At 41.1% G+C, this 17,532-nt stretch overlaps 1 protein-coding gene and 1 long non-coding RNA gene across 3 annotated transcripts in view; one reads left to right on the top strand and one right to left on the bottom strand.

Annotated features, from left to right (window-relative positions):
• Nucleotides 1–17,532, bottom strand: part of ARHGEF4 (Rho guanine nucleotide exchange factor 4) — a 227,462-nt gene that overhangs the window by 127,669 nt on the left and 82,261 nt on the right. The gene's annotated exons all lie outside the window — the stretch shown is intronic.
• LOC142059968 (uncharacterized) lies at nucleotides 185–11,738 on the top strand. 2 transcript variants are annotated; one of them, XR_012661556.1, is made up of 4 exons: nucleotides 185–318; nucleotides 987–1,072; nucleotides 4,820–4,925; nucleotides 8,137–11,738. It is a non-coding gene; the product is annotated as an uncharacterized LOC142059968 (long non-coding RNA). The 2 variants fall into 2 exon arrangements; XR_012661557.1 differs by lacking the exon at nucleotides 4,820–4,925.

The following is a 17,532-nucleotide window of genomic DNA, read 5'->3' as shown; positions in this document are numbered from 1 at the left end:
CTCCCTCCTTTGACATTAACACTCCTACTATCACATACAGCTTAGCAGAAATGTTGGCCAAGATAAAACATGTTGGCCAAGGTATAGTAGTTTCTGGTAACAATGCGTAATCTGGGTGCCATCTAGAGGTTGCAACGAGGTGCCTGATCAGACTCAGCTTGCACAGAGAAATACATTACTCCCTTTAATAAACACAAGCTGCATTCCAGTCTCTTACTGTGCTGCAGGTCAAGCACCTCACCAACAAATTCCTCAGTACTGCTTTAGCTCCAGCAGATGAAGAGGCAAGGCAGTGATGAGGCATAAAGATTTATTGTGGTAAGTGAAGATTAATGTGTAAGTTACATCATCTGTACAATATGATTGCACAAACCTGAAAAGTTCATGTTTCCCTGTATCTTGTGTTTGTGATTTATTTCTTCCATTAACTTTTACAAACTGCAGTTTGCATCAGAAACACATTTTTATCAATGCAGCGGTATCAGACACCAGTATTATGGAAATATTTGTAGATTTATTCTCACAAGTACATAAGAAACTGACAGCTTATTTGTACCAACATAAATCCTACATTTTAGCCACAGCACTAGCTATGTAAGTTGACTCTTGAAATGTAAAGTCTAAACTGTATCAATAATTAATATTGTTACTGTTCTGAAATATAAAAAGATTTTTTTTTGGTCAACACAACAACATAATATGTCAAATAAAATGTAGAACTTGAACAGCTAAAATTCAGACTCGAGCAACTTCCCTGCGCTTTGAACTATCCGCATTCATGGTGTTGTAATACTCCCTTTGCTGGCAAATTTAAAAGTGAATATATTGCTTCATTGTACTTCTGCCTTCAACACATGGAAAGCTTACATGTTTGGATTTCTGATTATCTTTTCATGAAAGCAGGGATATATTTTGCTTGCCTTGTAATACCAAGTCAATACTCTTCCTCCCTCCCTCACACCCTTCCTCTATTTTTTTTTTAACAGAGTAAAGCTCAGGACTACCCCAGAAGAAAAAAAAAGTCAGAAGTTACTGTGTTCATGTTGAGGATACAGTGTAAAGAAATGAGCAGGTAACATCACTGCTCCCACGAAACGGGACTAAACCTCAGTCAAAAGACTTTTTGTGCTACAATGGAAATTCAACTTGCTTGGCCACAGGGAAACTCTTGCCTCAAAGTCATGGAGGCAAATGTACATCTGCCTCTGTCTAAATACCATTAATCTTTCTCTAAGAGAGATGTACTTACATGAGGTTGAAGCTGTCTGGCAGAAGCAATGCTCAGCTCTACACACACCAAAATCCTACCCAGAAACTATGTGAATCCTGCTCCAAAGACAGGGCCCATGCTGAACTCTTGTGCTGTACAGCTAGGGGGCTTCAAGTACTAACATCTTTCTACCAGTGGAAATTTGTATACTCTTTAAAAGATCATTTTAGCCGCTATTCTCTGCTAAACAAACACAACATTCACAGTTTATTTCCCTTCAGAGTGTTTAAGACATGCTTGAACACTTTGCTGAGTAGGAACCTTTAGGATTCCTGGTGAAAGAAGTGGAGACTTCCACTCTAGAAGACTGAGCAGAGAGTGCTGTGATGATTTGCCCCTCCACCATAAACTTGCTGCAATAACTTTTTTGTGAGTACACTTTAGCACAAACATATTTACCTTTTTTAAAATTCAACTGGTTTTTTTTTTCAGAAGCCATTTTCTTGAGTGCCATTGATAAATTATAGGAGGAATGCTGAATCAGAGGAGTAGAAAGGCAGCAAATACTTTAAAGACAGGGCAAACTCCTCTGAAGAAGAAAGCTATTGGAAAAAAGATTCCATTAAAGACAAGGAGTGGTCCGAGAAATCCTAAGTGTATGTGTGCACATGTAGCCACAAGACATCCACTCATGTTCCCTCAGTAATCAGCAATTCAGTGTTTAAGTACGGGACTGCAATGAAGTTGGAAGTCAAGTGCAAAGTCATGAGATATATGGCTTGTTTGTCTTATAATCTAATCACTCAGCCCATTTTTAGAACCATAGGCTTTCTTGTTTAATCAAGAAAATCAGTCTGCAGACAGTTATAATTCAGACTGTTAATTAAAAGAGCACATTGAAGGAAAGGGCATATATGAAGCCATCTCAGCCCCTATTCATTACTTTTATCTTTTCATTTCTCTTTTGAGTCTAATGCCTCTATGAGGGTTGAGGTCTCCTCACCCAGGCTACTATGTCAACAGAGAGGAAAACCTCAAGGGCAGTAAAGAAAGAGACATGAATAAAAAGTATGTATATACATCAGCTGGGGACTCACAGCTGATGAACAGAACAGAACAGAACAGAACAGCTCCTAACACATTTGTAGGCTCTTTCTTACTGCATTTTAAGGAGGAACGGCCTCAAGGAGAAGGCAGAAGTGAGATGGGCACCAAGGGAAAGAAAATAAGTAGGAAAAAAGAACAAATATGGAGGAGAAGTATAGTACTTTGTTCTGCGTCGTTGGGATGAGTGTTTGGGGTCTGTGGGGGGCACAGTTAAACATCCACCCTATCATGAGATACGAGTGTTTATTCTTTCATATGTCTCAGTCTGACTTGCCATTACTAACTGCATATTCTTGGTAGCTTTAAGTAAGAGCTTTGTTAACAAATCAGCCTGGCTTTAATAGTCAGACAAGTTTTTTCCTCCATTTCTTGTCATTGCCCTTCATCTTCAGGTTAACTCCTGGTCCCTATCACTCCATATGCGTAAAATACATGAGGACTTCCCCTCCCCAACTGCACCTACTGACCTTTAATAGTTGCTTCTCACACAGTTGCCCTGAAGGGTATAACCTGACCTCTGGACTCTTGCTAATGTTACACAAACAGAAACTCAGTTGACAGGCTTTGCAGCCAAAGGCAGCTCTTACAAGCAGACCACATCAGATCTGGAGTCAGCAGTTGTGCTGGTTTTGTCTGGGATAGAGTTAATTTTCTTCATAGTATCTAGTATAGGGCTATGTTCTGGATTTGTGCTAAAACCTGCTTTCCTGGAGATGGCGGAACACCTGTTGGCTGATGGGAAGCAGTGAATGAATTCCTTGTTTTGCTTTGCTTCCACAAGCAGCTTTTGTTTTACCTATTCAACTGTCTTTATCCCAACCCACAGGTTTTCTCATTTTTACTCTTCTGATTCTCTCCCCCATCCCACCAGGGGTGAGTGAGCGAGTGGCTGCGTGGTGCTTAGTTCCCTACTGGGGTCAAACAACGACAGCAGTAAAATGAGGAACATGGGAACGAAGATTATCAGACATGGGACAAGGCTAGGTATTGCTCATGGTTCAGGAAATGAATTTAATCCAGCACAACTTTGCATCCTCACACGTTATTTGAGTTTAGCCTAGCTGGGTAACATGAGATACGCCAGTGCCAACAACCTGCTCACTCCCTTCCTCCTCTCTCCACAGTGGTTGAGAAATCTTCTCGATGAGTGTTTAAAGCAGAATAGATCAAATAACATGCCAATTTGTATAAAATAACTACTTTCAAGAAAAACTTAGCTAGCAATGCTGTTGCAGAGTATGGATTCAGTTGCACGAAGTGCCATTTGCAAAGACCTTTTTTGCTCACTGTTTCCACTTCTTTTCCCACATAACAGGAAGTAGGAGGGCTATCTACAAGTATTTTAATGCCTTCACTATAGGCACAGGAACTGCATCGGTTCTATCCCTGGTCTGCAGCTGAAACATGTGTGATCAGGGTGCACTGCTCCTACTCAAGCTCAAACCCTTTGTACATCCACGTGGCACACTGCAAGGAAGAGCAAGCCTTTCTTGTTGAGTGTCTCCCAGGGTTTCAGACCTGGACTGAAGCTGAAGTGTACTGCATACTAGTGCATGTGGGTGCAAGCCATTCAGCTGCTGGGGCTTAGGAAGTGACCCAGGTGCCTTCTTTGGTGTAGCTACTCAGCATCCAGCTTAATGCCTTACTTCTCCTTTGACCTTGGATACCCTGTTTTTACACATGTTCCTCCTCTGTAAAACAATGTAACACCTCCGGACCTCAGAGCTGCACTGTAAATACAAGATCAAGTGACTAAGCACAGAGGAATGAAATCTCCTGACTCATGAGGTGAACTGAGGTCACATAAGCCCTGCCTTATATTTCAAGATCCACAAGGGTTGTACGAATCTCTGACCAAAGTGCCCCCTTCTCTCACGGAGATCCTGATCCTGCCCATTCTCAGGAACCTTTTATCCCAGTGATGACTTCATTTGATGTCACTTGATTTAATTTGGATCAGATATACTAACTTAGTGGGTGAGTTAGTCTAACTACCAACTGTGCTTTTGCCACAAGACTCCTGCCTCATTCATGTAAATGGCTTCCAGGGATTTTCTGACACTCCCAACAGTACACATGGCTAAAATAAATAGATACAGTAGTTACAGTAGCATGGGGAACCTGAGCTTGGCACAGGTAAGGCCTCAGCTGGAACCTTCAAGAAAGCTTGATATATATCCTACATCGGGATACATGGAGCAATTGGCCATAGTCAAAAGAAGAACGAGAATGATCTGGGATGAATAAGATATGGGAAAGATTGAAAGTACAGTGTGCAGTCCAGAGAGAGAATACAAAGTGAAAATAGTCTTTAACTACTGATACAAGGTAGTAATCTTCTCTCCAAATGTATGACATGAAACAAGATTTTAGGGATTTAAATTGAAGCAGAGAAGACTGAAGTTAGGTAAAATCAATAAACCACCAACAGTATGGATAATGAAAAACTAGGCCCGATTGCCTAGGGGATAGCATGGAGTCACCATCACTTTCTGCCTTTAGGTACAGATTAAATATGCACCTGACAGGAATGACACAGGTAGAGCTGATCTCCAGTGGAAAGACATATGAGAAGACCTTTTTTGGCTCCTTGTAGCCCTCTAATTCAGTAAGTATTAATTTGTAGATGCTTATTCAGTTATTTTACTGTGATACACAGGCCCAGGGGGATCTGCCATTATAACAGAGGTGACACAGAGAGGAGTCATAAGCAAAGACCTCCTGTAGCAATACAGATCTACAAGCAACCTATGTGGCTCTCTGCAACTAGAGGGAGCCATATTAGGTGCAGAGCTAAGAAAGGTCCCAAAAATGTCCACTGAAGAGATGAGAGGTCTAGAAAGCATGATATTAAAGAAAAGACTGAAAGAAACAGACCCATTGCTTAGCCTAGAAAAGACCTCACACTGCAAAATGGCACATACCACCCAGTCCTTATAACTTAAGTTTTCTTATTTCAAGCCTCAAAACTGCAATATGATAAAGATGACAGCCAAAAGGACAGAAGTAGTTCATATCCGAGGTCCTTTGGCCCAATCCATCTAGGCACATCTGCCCTACATTCCGAGTTGTGCATCTGTCTCAGGGAAAAATGGATGGTATGGTGAAGATTCTTCCACTGGCAGAGAGCATTATATATCCCTAACTAGGACTATGAATTATATCCATTTAGTTCTTCAGATGAAAGAACTGCTCCTTGGTCTGTCATACCTATTTAATACCAAGGGAGATTCTAGGATTGCAGCTGAAGTGTTCATTTTGGCTTCCCTAAACTTTAGCAATGAAGCAGTAATTTATTTTTTAAAAACAGAAGAAGCAGAAACTGCTGCTCCCCCCAAAATGTATCAACTTCAAGAGCATGTCACTTATTAGTTTAGTGGGAAGAATCTGTCTCTCCATATTGTAAGGATAGAGAGATGGCTGGAGGAGGTGAGAGAAGCTGCGATAAGTCATCCCACACAATTTCTCCAACTTAGCAATGTGCAGAAAGGAGGAAAACATCTTGTAGAAGAAAATCCAGGGCAGCAGAATTGTGAGCAGGAGGCAGGAGTTGGTGTGGTTATATCAAGTCATTCATTCCCCAACTGTTCCCAGGCTCCCAAACTGCCCTATATATCTCCCTAGGTATTAGCAAGTTACTCCATGTGGTAGGGAATACAGAGTCAGAGGTGAGCAAGATCCAGTCACTCGAACCATACCACAATTCCTCACCTAGCCACTGCTAACCTGAACACATAGGAAGATTTGGAAGCTTATCAGTTCAAACAGAGAAATGTGCATTTTAAGCTGAAATCCATCTTTCTGTACTGTAGGCTTAGGAATATAGTAACTACAGCCTCCTACTAAGTGATTTTGCTTGGCACCATCACCAGGTCAAAAAAGATCTTGCAAAAGTTGTGTCTCAGTTGATAGCATCTTAAGGTCAGTTCAAGAAAAATGGCACACAAACCTCCATGAACATCCAAAAAGCTGCAAACTTTAGTTAACAAAAGAGACCTCAACTTTGCTCTTAACCACAAAGATCAAGTGACATTAAAAAGGAAACAAAAAGATTAAAATCATACATTTTAAAGTCTTTGAAGATCCTGCTGGCACTGCTCCAGGTCAGAGTACTTCTTAGTACAGTACATTTCTCTTCAGTCAGCCTCTTCACTTGCTTCAATGCTGAATACGCAAAGAGCACCAGACATTTGTAACCTCAATAATTTTTTCATTACCTGTCAGGAATTGCACTAATAACAGGCATCAGAGGTACAATATTCAATTGTTCAGGACAGCCTAAACATTTAATTACATTACAAATAATTACAAATAATTGCCTTAGGGAAGATGGGGCAGCTGCGAAGGGATGCAGCTTGCCTGTTCAGCTCATGGCACAGAATTCAGCAAGGACAAAGCAAGCAGCACAGGGAGAAACATCTTAAAACCAATCTCAAACCCTATTTCCTGTTAGTCTTTTAAAGAGAGACTACTTCAGCTTGCTTCTGTGCAGTGCAATGATGATCACCCTGTTTGAAAAGAGCCCAATTCCACATAGGCTGTGCTTCAGATTCTCTTATTTTACTATCACTTACGCTAACAATTGTCCTTTCCTCAGATCTGGCTCCATCAAGTTTCCTTATCATTGTTTCCTTTCTTCCTAACCCTGTTGTTATCTTACACAAATGACTAGTTCCACTGATCTGCCAGATAGAAATCAAGTAGAGGGTGACTGTCAGAATCAAAGATGTTGTTGAAATAATATATGTTTTCATGAAAAAGGAAGAAATAAAACCAACCAACCAACCAAAACACAAAAAAAAAAAAAAAAAAAGAAGAGAGGAACTGATCCTCCTTTCTTCTGCCACTAAGTAGAAGTAGGAATTTTAGACTAAAATAGAGCAGAATACTGTCGACAGAGATATGTTACAGCAGAACTTCCATGACTCAATCTTATTTCACAGGTACGTCAGATATGGACTCAAATCTACAATGCCCATTGGCCCGACCCCTTCTTATATGTTATTATTTATAATCTTTATTTATAGATATCCATATAAATCTCATGCTTCATCACACAACCTTTATATTCCAAAGCACAATGGCTATGGAGCAAATAAGGTTTCCACAAATCTTAGCTCTTACAGAAATGAGCTCTGTTCCTATATGTTATAAAGGGTGAATAAGATTTTCTTCAGGCACTAGACAGCCTCCTTTAGTACCAAGTTCAAAACTCCATTAATGACATTATTTCTCTGCCAGCTCTTTTAGTAGAAGCCTCCAGCCAACACATCAATACACCAGAATCAGTGCAGACACCGCTTTCACAATTGTTAAGACTTCAACAAGAGCCTTCCCACAAGATTTAGGTCTTGCAAAAGACAAAAAGCAAAAGCCGTAGTATGCAACACCATGCACCAAATACCTTCATTCCAGAGAGGAAAGTTTTTTATTTAAGTGTTCAAGTACTGCAGTATAACCTAGAGGACTGCAACTTAGTCTAGAGTTAGGATTCTATATAAGCAACAGACCCACAACTTGAACAGTGGTGCCAGGCACCCTTGTTTAGAGAAAACTAAACCCTTTCCCAGTTACTTTGCAACCAACAGCCTACCTGGAAGTTCCTGACTGTCCCATGCTTTGTATTTGAAGTGGCAGGACATCTCAGTTGCCAGCCCAAGTGCTGCCTCCCCATAACTGGCATGAATGACACTGGGCTGTGACAAGATGGGATGAACTGGTTTTGCTTCTCTTGGTCATATTTTTTTGTGAGGGCAGGGGATTTTTTCTGTCCCCAGCAGAACAACAGATTACAGCAATTATCATTTCTTATCTTCCAGATTTCACTACTGCCACTCCAGTTCTCCCACTGCTTTGTCAGAACTGAAATAAACCTGGGGCAAGTTTTCCGCAGCACTCTCTCCATCTGCGATCCCAGCTCCACTGCCTGGGCTAGAGTCAAGGTATCAAGTTCCACCAAGAGCTTCTCCCAGATTCGCCAGTCTGCTGCTTTGTCAATTAGCTGATCCAGGATCAGCTCTTCATGCCAACAGCCAAAAGCACAGGCTGATGCCAATTCCTCCAATGCCAAAGCAAAGGTTGTCAAAGTTTCACCTGGCAGTTGTGCCCGCTGCCTGAACTGGAACCTCTGTAATACCACACTCTGTCTGGGCTTAATGTGCCCTGAAAGCTTCTTCATTGTTTCTTCAAAAGAGGCAGCAGAAACCAGGGTTGTAAAAATCCTCTTATCTTTCACATCCAAAGACTGGAAAACTAAGTCCAAAGACTCAGAGAATCTTCAGGTTTCACTCATCTATATCAGCCAAATCTCACAATCAGCCACTGACACCAGGGGCCTGAAAGATTTCACAGTTCCAGCAACATGTAGAACATAAACCAGCAGCAAGATGCAACTGGAACTCCCCAGTCTTCACTGCTACCACTGCATGGGTCCACTACCTCTGAACAAGAGCATACAGGCACATCGCAAATGCTTTGCCTTGTCATGGGAAGCAATTTCTTGTCACCCAAAAGACTCCTGCCTTTCAGCCCATGTTGTCTGGCTGGGCAGGAAATACAGAGCTCCTCCCATGCAGGCAGCGAGGGTGGGGGCAGGTGTGCATGAGAGCAGAGAACAGAATGGGAAGGAAAGAAGATGATGATGGAAAGTCAGCCCCTGCCCCCCACCCGCTAGGAAGTTTTTGTTGCATGCCCTAATACACTAAACTAAAGCTTATCGAATGGTTAATGGGAATCAAACGCAAAATCCAGGTTTAATGGTTTTACACACATTGCTCACAATAATTAACAAAATAATCTTTACCAGCAAAACAATCCCCACATGCCACCAAGGCAAATGCAGAAAGTAAGCAAGACTATAGCAGCAATGAGACGGTGCCGAAAGTCAAGGCTGACCTGTGTTTGCCTTCATAGATGCAGGCTGTCAGCTCTTTCTTTTTCTATGTCTAACAATCCTGCCTAAGAATGGCATCCTCCTGTGACAGAGCCTATTGAACTGTCCAAAAGTGGCACTATTTCACTAGCAGTTTACAGAATTCAGTCCCACAGGCATGTAAGAGCAGCAGAACTGTAGAAAGACCTTTGTATGAGCAATTTTTCTTCTCAAGACTGGAGTCTGCAGCTGCCTCCATTTTGCAGCTTTTTTCAGTGATCACATAGCAGGTATAACTGGAAACACAGCACCTCAAAAGTGTGTGTTGTAGAAAAGATAATGAGAAAGAAGATGTCTTGCTTGCCCTGCATGTTTGTGAATATATATGGTACAAAGAAACAATTTTTAGTCCTTTTTCTTGTTTTGGTGGGTGTCTGCTGTATGCCAGTCAAAGAGACCAGATGGGTCCATGCAGCAAATATCTATATAGGCCAAGACAATCACTGTTTTAAGGTACCCTTTCTCAATGAAATAGCCAACCCCATTAGTTCAGGAGTACTGATCAATTTTTTAATAACAGTAACATAAAACACTTTCTTTAGTTAAAAAAATTACTGAACAACACTGGAGGAGCTCATGGATTTACCTATACCTGCCCACTGCTTTACCATTTCTCTTTCATGGGTTCATACTAGCTGTTTCACTAAATGCTTGGTCACACCACAAGATTGGGTAGAGTTGGAATGCTGAATTACTCAACAGCTTTAGCATTTTTCAAAGACTTGAACTTTAAGAGGTTTAAAAAGTATTGTCCCAACAATTTAATAAAGGAGGATTTAGGTTAAAATTCATCTGGAGAGTCTCAGCCCCATTTTTAGCAATAAGATTTACTGTACAGAGATAAATGACACAGATTTTGGTTACCCCATGGGCATAATTTTTCTGCCACTCAAAATTCTCAGTGTCCCCTGTTTTAAGAAGATTACCGATTTATTTACAGGGCCAGATGACTTGAAGGTAGTAAGCTAAGTGAAAAAAGGAAATGAAGCTGAACTTCCTGAAAAATTATGCGAAAGTTAAAATACTACAGCGCCTTGAACTGCTTTGCTCAGAAAACTCAAGTGTACAGTGGGGCAGTAGTCACCAGAGATAAAGCACAGAAAATGGCTGGAGAAGGGCAGGAGAACTCTGCCCAGTGAAGGAAAAAGACTCAAATGCTGTACCTGCCTTTCCCTTGCAGGGGTGCTGCCACAGAAGGCCTTGAGGAAAGATGCAGGGCACTACTCTCGTGTAGCATAACAGTTTAGGAAGGCCACTGAGGCTAGAACTAACCTGGCAGGATGTGGGTCTAATGCACCTGAACATGGGTTTATATTATTCATCAGTAGTTTGTCTGCTGGTTTACTTCCTTACTTCCATTTACTTAATGAAGTTCTAATTAAAAGATGAATGCTGTCAAAAGCTAGCAAACAAAAAAGTCATGGGAAGAGTTGGACTGTAGTTAACACACATAAAAACAGTGACAATCACTTCATTCAGTGCACGGATGAGCAAAAAAAGAATAAATATAATCACAAAGCCTTTTGTCTGAATTCCTGTGAAATAAAAATCTTAATAGATCCTTATCAGAGCTGGACAAAACTATCAGTGAAATACACCGATAATAACATAATGTTAACAGATTGTGAAGTTTCAGCAGCATATTTCTAAAGTATTTCCCTTACGTGGAAATTGCTATTCATGTACATTGAAGGATTATGAAGAAATGTTTCCTTTCCTAAAAGATTAGATGACCTAGAATAATTGTGCAGAAGGGAGACAGAGTGGATGGACTCTGAACCCTACTGTTACAAATCTGTTTCTGGACCAAATGAGACATCCTTTAGCATATGAAGCATCTTCACACCATGCATCATGCCATCCCTAGGTCAGTACTCTCCTTATCTCATAGAGAAAGGGAGTTCAGAGACACTACATGATTTGCTCTTGACAATAAATGCGACAAACCCAGGATAAGGATTTAGGGCTTCAGTATCCCATGCCCCTTTCTTCAGCAGCTCATTAACCCTATAGCCCCACCACAGCTCTACTTCTCGAAATGAACATACTAGTCAAAAGATAGTCAAAAGCTATTGCCACCCCAGCTCTTGAAAACCAGCCCTATATTTAACAACAACCCTATTTAAAAGACTTCTCTGACTGAAGAAGAGCCTGAGCTACAAAATGTTGGCAGCTGACAGAATGCTCAGGAGAAGTCTCACTATATGTTTGCTATATTTTTATACCTTTTCCTGGACATCTTTTGATCACTTCTGGAGACAGGATATGGAGTTAAACGGAACAAACTACAGATCCATCTGGCCACTCTGGCCATTCTTATCTTCTCAATTCACAAAGAAGGAAACAAGTTCAAATAGGATGACACCAAAAAGTGACCTCCTTCATGAAATTTCAGGATGAATTTTTAAACATAGACACCTGAATCTTGATGCCTTCTTTGGAAAACTTGCCTATAAAAATCAGTATTCAAAGCGTTTTGCTGTGAACTATGGAAAGCCAAATAAAGTAATCAGATTGGGTTAAGAGTATATCTACTGCAGAGTGACCTTGTGTATTTAAATTAGAACTATGTCAGCTCTTCAGATCAAGAGCTTTTACCCTCTACAATGTAGTGGGTCAAACACATGCCATCTGACCTGGGTCTAATATGACTACAAATAATTGGACATACTGGGGATGTCGAGAAACACTGTCCTGCACACACAGTGTGTGTTGTGCTCCTTAACCATACCTAAGTGATCCTTCAAGAGATCATGTCAGGAACGAGTAATTTGACAACATTAATTTGGCTATCTCCATCCACTCTCTTTTCTCAGAGTTGAAGAAACTGTTCTTGCAGTAGCAGTTTGCTCCCAGCCACCCACTTTCCCAGGAGCCATCAGCCCATCACCTGACAGAAGAGTACCAGAAAACCTGTCCAGAAACAGAATAGTCATAGTGGGCAGCTGTTGGGACAACTGGGAGTAGACAGATTAACTGACCTGTCATGCCAGACATCCTCCAACTGTCCTCAGACGCCTCTCATTTAAACAGACAATGTTTTGATTTGTTTCTTGGCTTTAATTACGAAATAGTTCGAAGTTAGAGCATTTATGTGGACTAGCTATAAGGGGTTCCTATTTTCACATGAAACCACCCAAAATGCCTAGTGGAACATTTCATTACTACTCAGCTGTTAGGAAATTTGCTCCCTTTCAAGGTGTTAATTATCTTCCTGAGAGTTCTGCATTGAAAGTCTGCAAGAATGTCAGGGTATTTGCCACAGAAAAGCAGAGCACCCCAGCTACTATCTAACTTAGGAGAAAACAGATATGCATGTATGCCCATGGCTTGTTTAGAGAAAGGAGTTCAGTGAAGAGAAACAGTTGACCAAATAGGAGAAGGAGAAACTTCTGTGAGCCCCAAAACAGTGACTTACAGGGGAAGAGGAGAAAGGGAAAGAAGATATATCCAGCCAAACTACAGAGACCTCCTCCAGAAAACCATCCTTCTAAATTAACCCTATGAGACAGGCAAGGTACATCAATAAGGCATAGTCACTGCATGTGCATGTTCTGCTCCATGCCACAGAGCAAATGAGTGGTGGCAGAAAGGAAACTCTGGAGGTGCTCGGTGTTCAGTTTCATGGGCAGGATGCCACTTATACAGGAAACTGTTAATCCTATTGATACGAGTGATAATACTCCCCACAATTCACACAGGCATATCATTGCCAATGACTCTTCAGTGACGGGTGCAACACTGAGTCAAGAGAAACGGTGTTAGCATTCAGGACACTTATCTAGGCTCTACTCATTAAGAGTACAACATAGACAAAGGATGAAGAGCTGGCTACACCCTAGGGTTCCATTTACACTGGCTTCACTGTTATGACGTGACTAAACTGCATCATGCTCCATCATGATAAGAGCCCTGGTGGGGCAGAAATATGCAAAAAAACTTTGGGTAAGATTAAAAATCATGCACAAAGACCATTCTGAAACTTCTTGCCTACAAACCATGATATCACAAGACAAACCCAAGCAGGCAGATCAGATGTTCCTGCTTTCTATCACACTCCAAACTTTGCTGACTTGGGAATATAAACCACCCTATTATACTGGAAAGAAGAAAAAAAAATCCAGCTTGAATGGTAAACGTGACATTTTAGTCAAATCCTTCCTTTCTGTGACTATTACTTTGCTCCACATTGATGTGACTGAACATGAGTTTTCAACACTAATCACAGCTGTCTTGCATAAGAGACATTTTCTCTGTCATTGCCCACCCACTTCTCAGAGACTGCCTGTGCTACCGTTCAGAGGAGTGACTGCATACTTGCTCACGTACCAGGAGACATCACACTTGAATGAGAAATACCAGAAACACACAAAAGTTCATTACTTCTAATAATTGCTGTCACTGATTAAACCCAAGAACTCTGCTGCTTCTTTGCCTGTAAATAAGGTGCTAGGATTTTATAAGTTTGTGGTAGAAAATTGAAGACAAACATTTTATTTAAAAGACTTCAAACTCTGTGGTGTCTGGCCATATTAAACAAGGCTTATGAGTATAACATGATCAGGCAAGGGCAAATTATATAGATTGTCTCTGGATGTCCTATTGGCTGAAAACCACATATTAGCTTGTACATCTACAGGAAGGACTTTGTGGACACGGAAAATTTCACATGGATATGCTTATCACAGCACACTTCGCTAATAAATCTGCACTTCTTTTTAAATTCATGTCATCTCTCCTCTCCATCATCCTCTTTTTTTCACCTGCCTTCCCCATTTCAGCAAATTTTTTTTGGGAGGTAGATTTAAATGCTCTTTGGAGTTTGCCACAGATTGTATCCTCAGTCCCTGTGGTTGTAAACTGCACATTTCCACAGGCTGCCCTTAGTGTGAGCAGCATTACTCCAGTACTACAAGGTATATTATGCAGCCTCACCACTATAGAAGTCTGTCCTTCAAGCAGGTTAGCCATGGAGCATGCTCTTTACTTTGACAACCATTGAAGGACATTTGGACTTAAATGGCTTAGCAATACACTACTGAAATAATCTTGACCACATCTCCTGGCCTTTTGTCTTCTGCAGGACAGCACTGAGGCACCAAAGTTTCTGAGACATTGCCCATCTCAGCTTGCTGCATTAACTACTCAATAATTATAGAAGCCAGTATATGAGCTTTACATCATTTAAGCCTATTATTTTAAAAGAAATGTCTCTGCACCTCTGCACTCAGTGTTGGGTGGCCTCAGGGAAGACGGATTTAGTACCAAAAGCCATCACATCTAGCCAGCACTCATATATGTTGCAGAGCAATAGAGAACAAGATCATGCTTTCTTGTCAGTTTTTGTTCCAGGACACAGTGCATGAGTAGTATTTGCAAGATCATTGCCTTTAACATCTATTCCCAACCAATACTGTTAATATTATGTTTTCCTGCTCGGGCATTAAAAAGATCATCACTGCAAATAGTGTCAGGGTTCCATGTGGCTTGTAACAGCAACAGAGGTTCCCCAGTCAAGAAGTCTCAGACAGTAATAATTAAGAGTCTGATTTGCCATAAGGCCAAATTCCCCTCTGTTGGACATCAGAGCTGAAAGAATTACCACCCTGCAGTTTATTGTGGCTTCCAGTAATATTCCAGATTACAGAGCGCTGGGCAGCCTGTTGTATCAGTTTATACCAGGATCTACAATTAGACAAACTTTTTCTATCAGTGCAACTTCCAGGTCAGTTATACTTTGTAAGTACCAAACAAAAAGTCCTGTACAGCCAGAAGTTAGTTTCTGTATTGATTACTTTCAAAGCTTGACAAACATCTCCCTTCTATTTGTGGAATGTAGAAAAATGCATGAGGCTTCTCTTGGATGTCATACCAAAATTATTACAAATATTCCCATGTTCCAGATTTAAGCCTTCAGAAACAGAGCTGCGGGTTTTCATTTCAAGATTCTCAGCAAGCAGATCTGTCCTTCCAAATTATCTAATTCTCTGAGAAGTGCTACAATCTCTATGGTGAAAGAATTCTCCAGTATCTACAGATTAATATCAAAGTTTTCCTCATTTAAATAGTAAATTGACCCAAAAAAGATCTCTGAAGTATGCATTCCTCTGCTCATGGCATCGACTAAGTTTTCAGTGGCTGCTTTTCCCATACATTGCTTGGCTGAACTCAACAGGCAGGGAATTAAATACTTGCCGTATTTTGAGAATGAAACATTTATCCAGTCCCTTCAGGTTTAATCAGGCGCAGAGGTATCTGGGTTACCTGAGTCAGCCATGACACAGATCTACCTGCAGGTTTCCTTAGGAAAGTCAGACACCCAAGTGGCTGTAAACTGTGGTACTGGAATATAAACCAGAAAAACCAATGGCTTAAAGCAGAGAAAACTCAGCTCAGCTAGACAAAGTGGACAAAAACAAAGGGGTTGTAGAAGTAGTTTCCCATGCCCACTGCCCCTGTAGGACAAGTCTTTTCTTTAGGGCTTCTTCTCAGTCCAGCAACCTGCAACAGCTGCCAGGGTTATAGTAAACCCATGCAAAGTTTTTTCCAGGAACCACTGTCTGTTTTCTGTCATCTCTTAGGTACAGTGGTTGTCTGCTAGGCACAGTGGTTTGCTCTCCCAGACCCTGTCATGGCACAGACTTCTACTGGCTGTATGTCCATGTTTGCATTCTCCATCCTTCCCCTCAGCTGCACACATGCAGTTACTTTCCTACACTCTTTGCTCCAGCTGTCTACCTAATCCAAAATGTTGAGCTTCTCTCCTGCTGCTTAGCCACAGCATTTTCACATGAGAGAGGACACACAACACACTACAAACAAACAAATTAATAAACCAGCTGTCAGAGAGCTCTTCACAGTAAACCAAACAGAAGGTTGTTGCAACCCTGAGTTCACATGTAAACAACACCTTGGTTGAATCTAGCCAGACACAGACACTGGAAAACATGAAGTGAACATCTCATAGCACCACATTATGATATCTGACCTTTCTGTCACATGCAAGGAAGAAGGCTGCATTGCCAGAAATCAGAATTTGAGATAAGAATGTGACTCTGCCATATACACTGTTGAGCTCAGCAATGTACCACTTAATCCAGAATAGAATTTAAAGACATTAGGAATCAAAAAACTGCTCCCCTTTCCCAGATTTGCCTTTTAGCATGGAAGTATCTGCAAGTTTAGGATAAGTACTTACATGAAAGGTCTCCAAAACAGGACCCTCAATTTCACATGGCAAAAATGTGTCCAGGCATAGAAAGAATGCGCTGGAGCTGGGAAGCTGCCTCTGCCACAGCTCTACCTTTACTACAGCTGAGATGCCTGTCTCCCTGAAGAAACAACACTGAGATTTTGAAGAGAGAAGGGGATGCCTAGATTAAGCAGAACAGGAAGACATCTGGGGCCCTATGGAGCAGGAAATGAGTATCTGCAAGTATTCAGTAAATAAAAGGAACCAGGTGCTTCAAGAATTTCTTCACAGGTTTCCCCCAGTGAGAATGTCTAGCTTGGCCAGAAAGCCTAAACTTTGCCTGTCAGAGTGGTGTATGGAAAATGAGATATCACAAAACAGCTTTATTTGCTCTCTCAGCACATACACTGTGCATTGAAAGGAAGGAAGATGATGTTGCTAACACCCTACAGCACTGAAACAGGTCCTATAGGATCAACTGAAAAGGACAACTTTTAACCACAAACTTCACTGGGCATCAACATTAGGAAAGGGGGGAAAATTGCATGTGGCATTTTCTATAGCACAGACAAACATACTGTTAAAGCTTCCTCTGCAGAACCACGTGTCAATATTGGAAGATAAAATAAAGATAATGAGATTAAAAATAAATTTAGGTGTGTATAAAATTAACAAAAGCAGACATGGAGAAGGCTGGCATTGTACCTGGATCTCAGGAAACACTGAGAGCTGCAATAGTACCTGTCAAGCTCATAGAGATTGACTCTCCACTTTGCATTTCACAAATCCCTTGTACTGGTGCCTACAGCTCACTAGGGGCAATGTTCAGCTCCTACTGAAAGCAGTGGTATTTAAAGAAGGAGGTTCTAGCAGGATCTACAGTTATATATATACACATAGAGAGAGTAATATAGATATATATCTGATTTAAAAACATAAATTGTGCATCTTAGCAAAGCTATGAACCCTAGGGTCACAGGACAGAGATCGTGAATGTGGTATTCACTACAGAAGCAGTAACACTGAGAAGAACACGGCACCAAGTAGGATACATTTCTGCAGTCCCACAAACCTTTTCATATAAGATGTCAA

Source organism: Phalacrocorax aristotelis, chromosome 7, assembly GCF_949628215.1.
Source record: "Phalacrocorax aristotelis chromosome 7, bGulAri2.1, whole genome shotgun sequence".
Classification (NCBI taxonomy): Eukaryota; Metazoa; Chordata; class Aves; order Suliformes; family Phalacrocoracidae; genus Phalacrocorax; species Phalacrocorax aristotelis.
The sequence above is the reverse complement of the archived record's forward strand: the minus strand, read 5'-3'. Positions and strand labels throughout refer to the sequence as shown.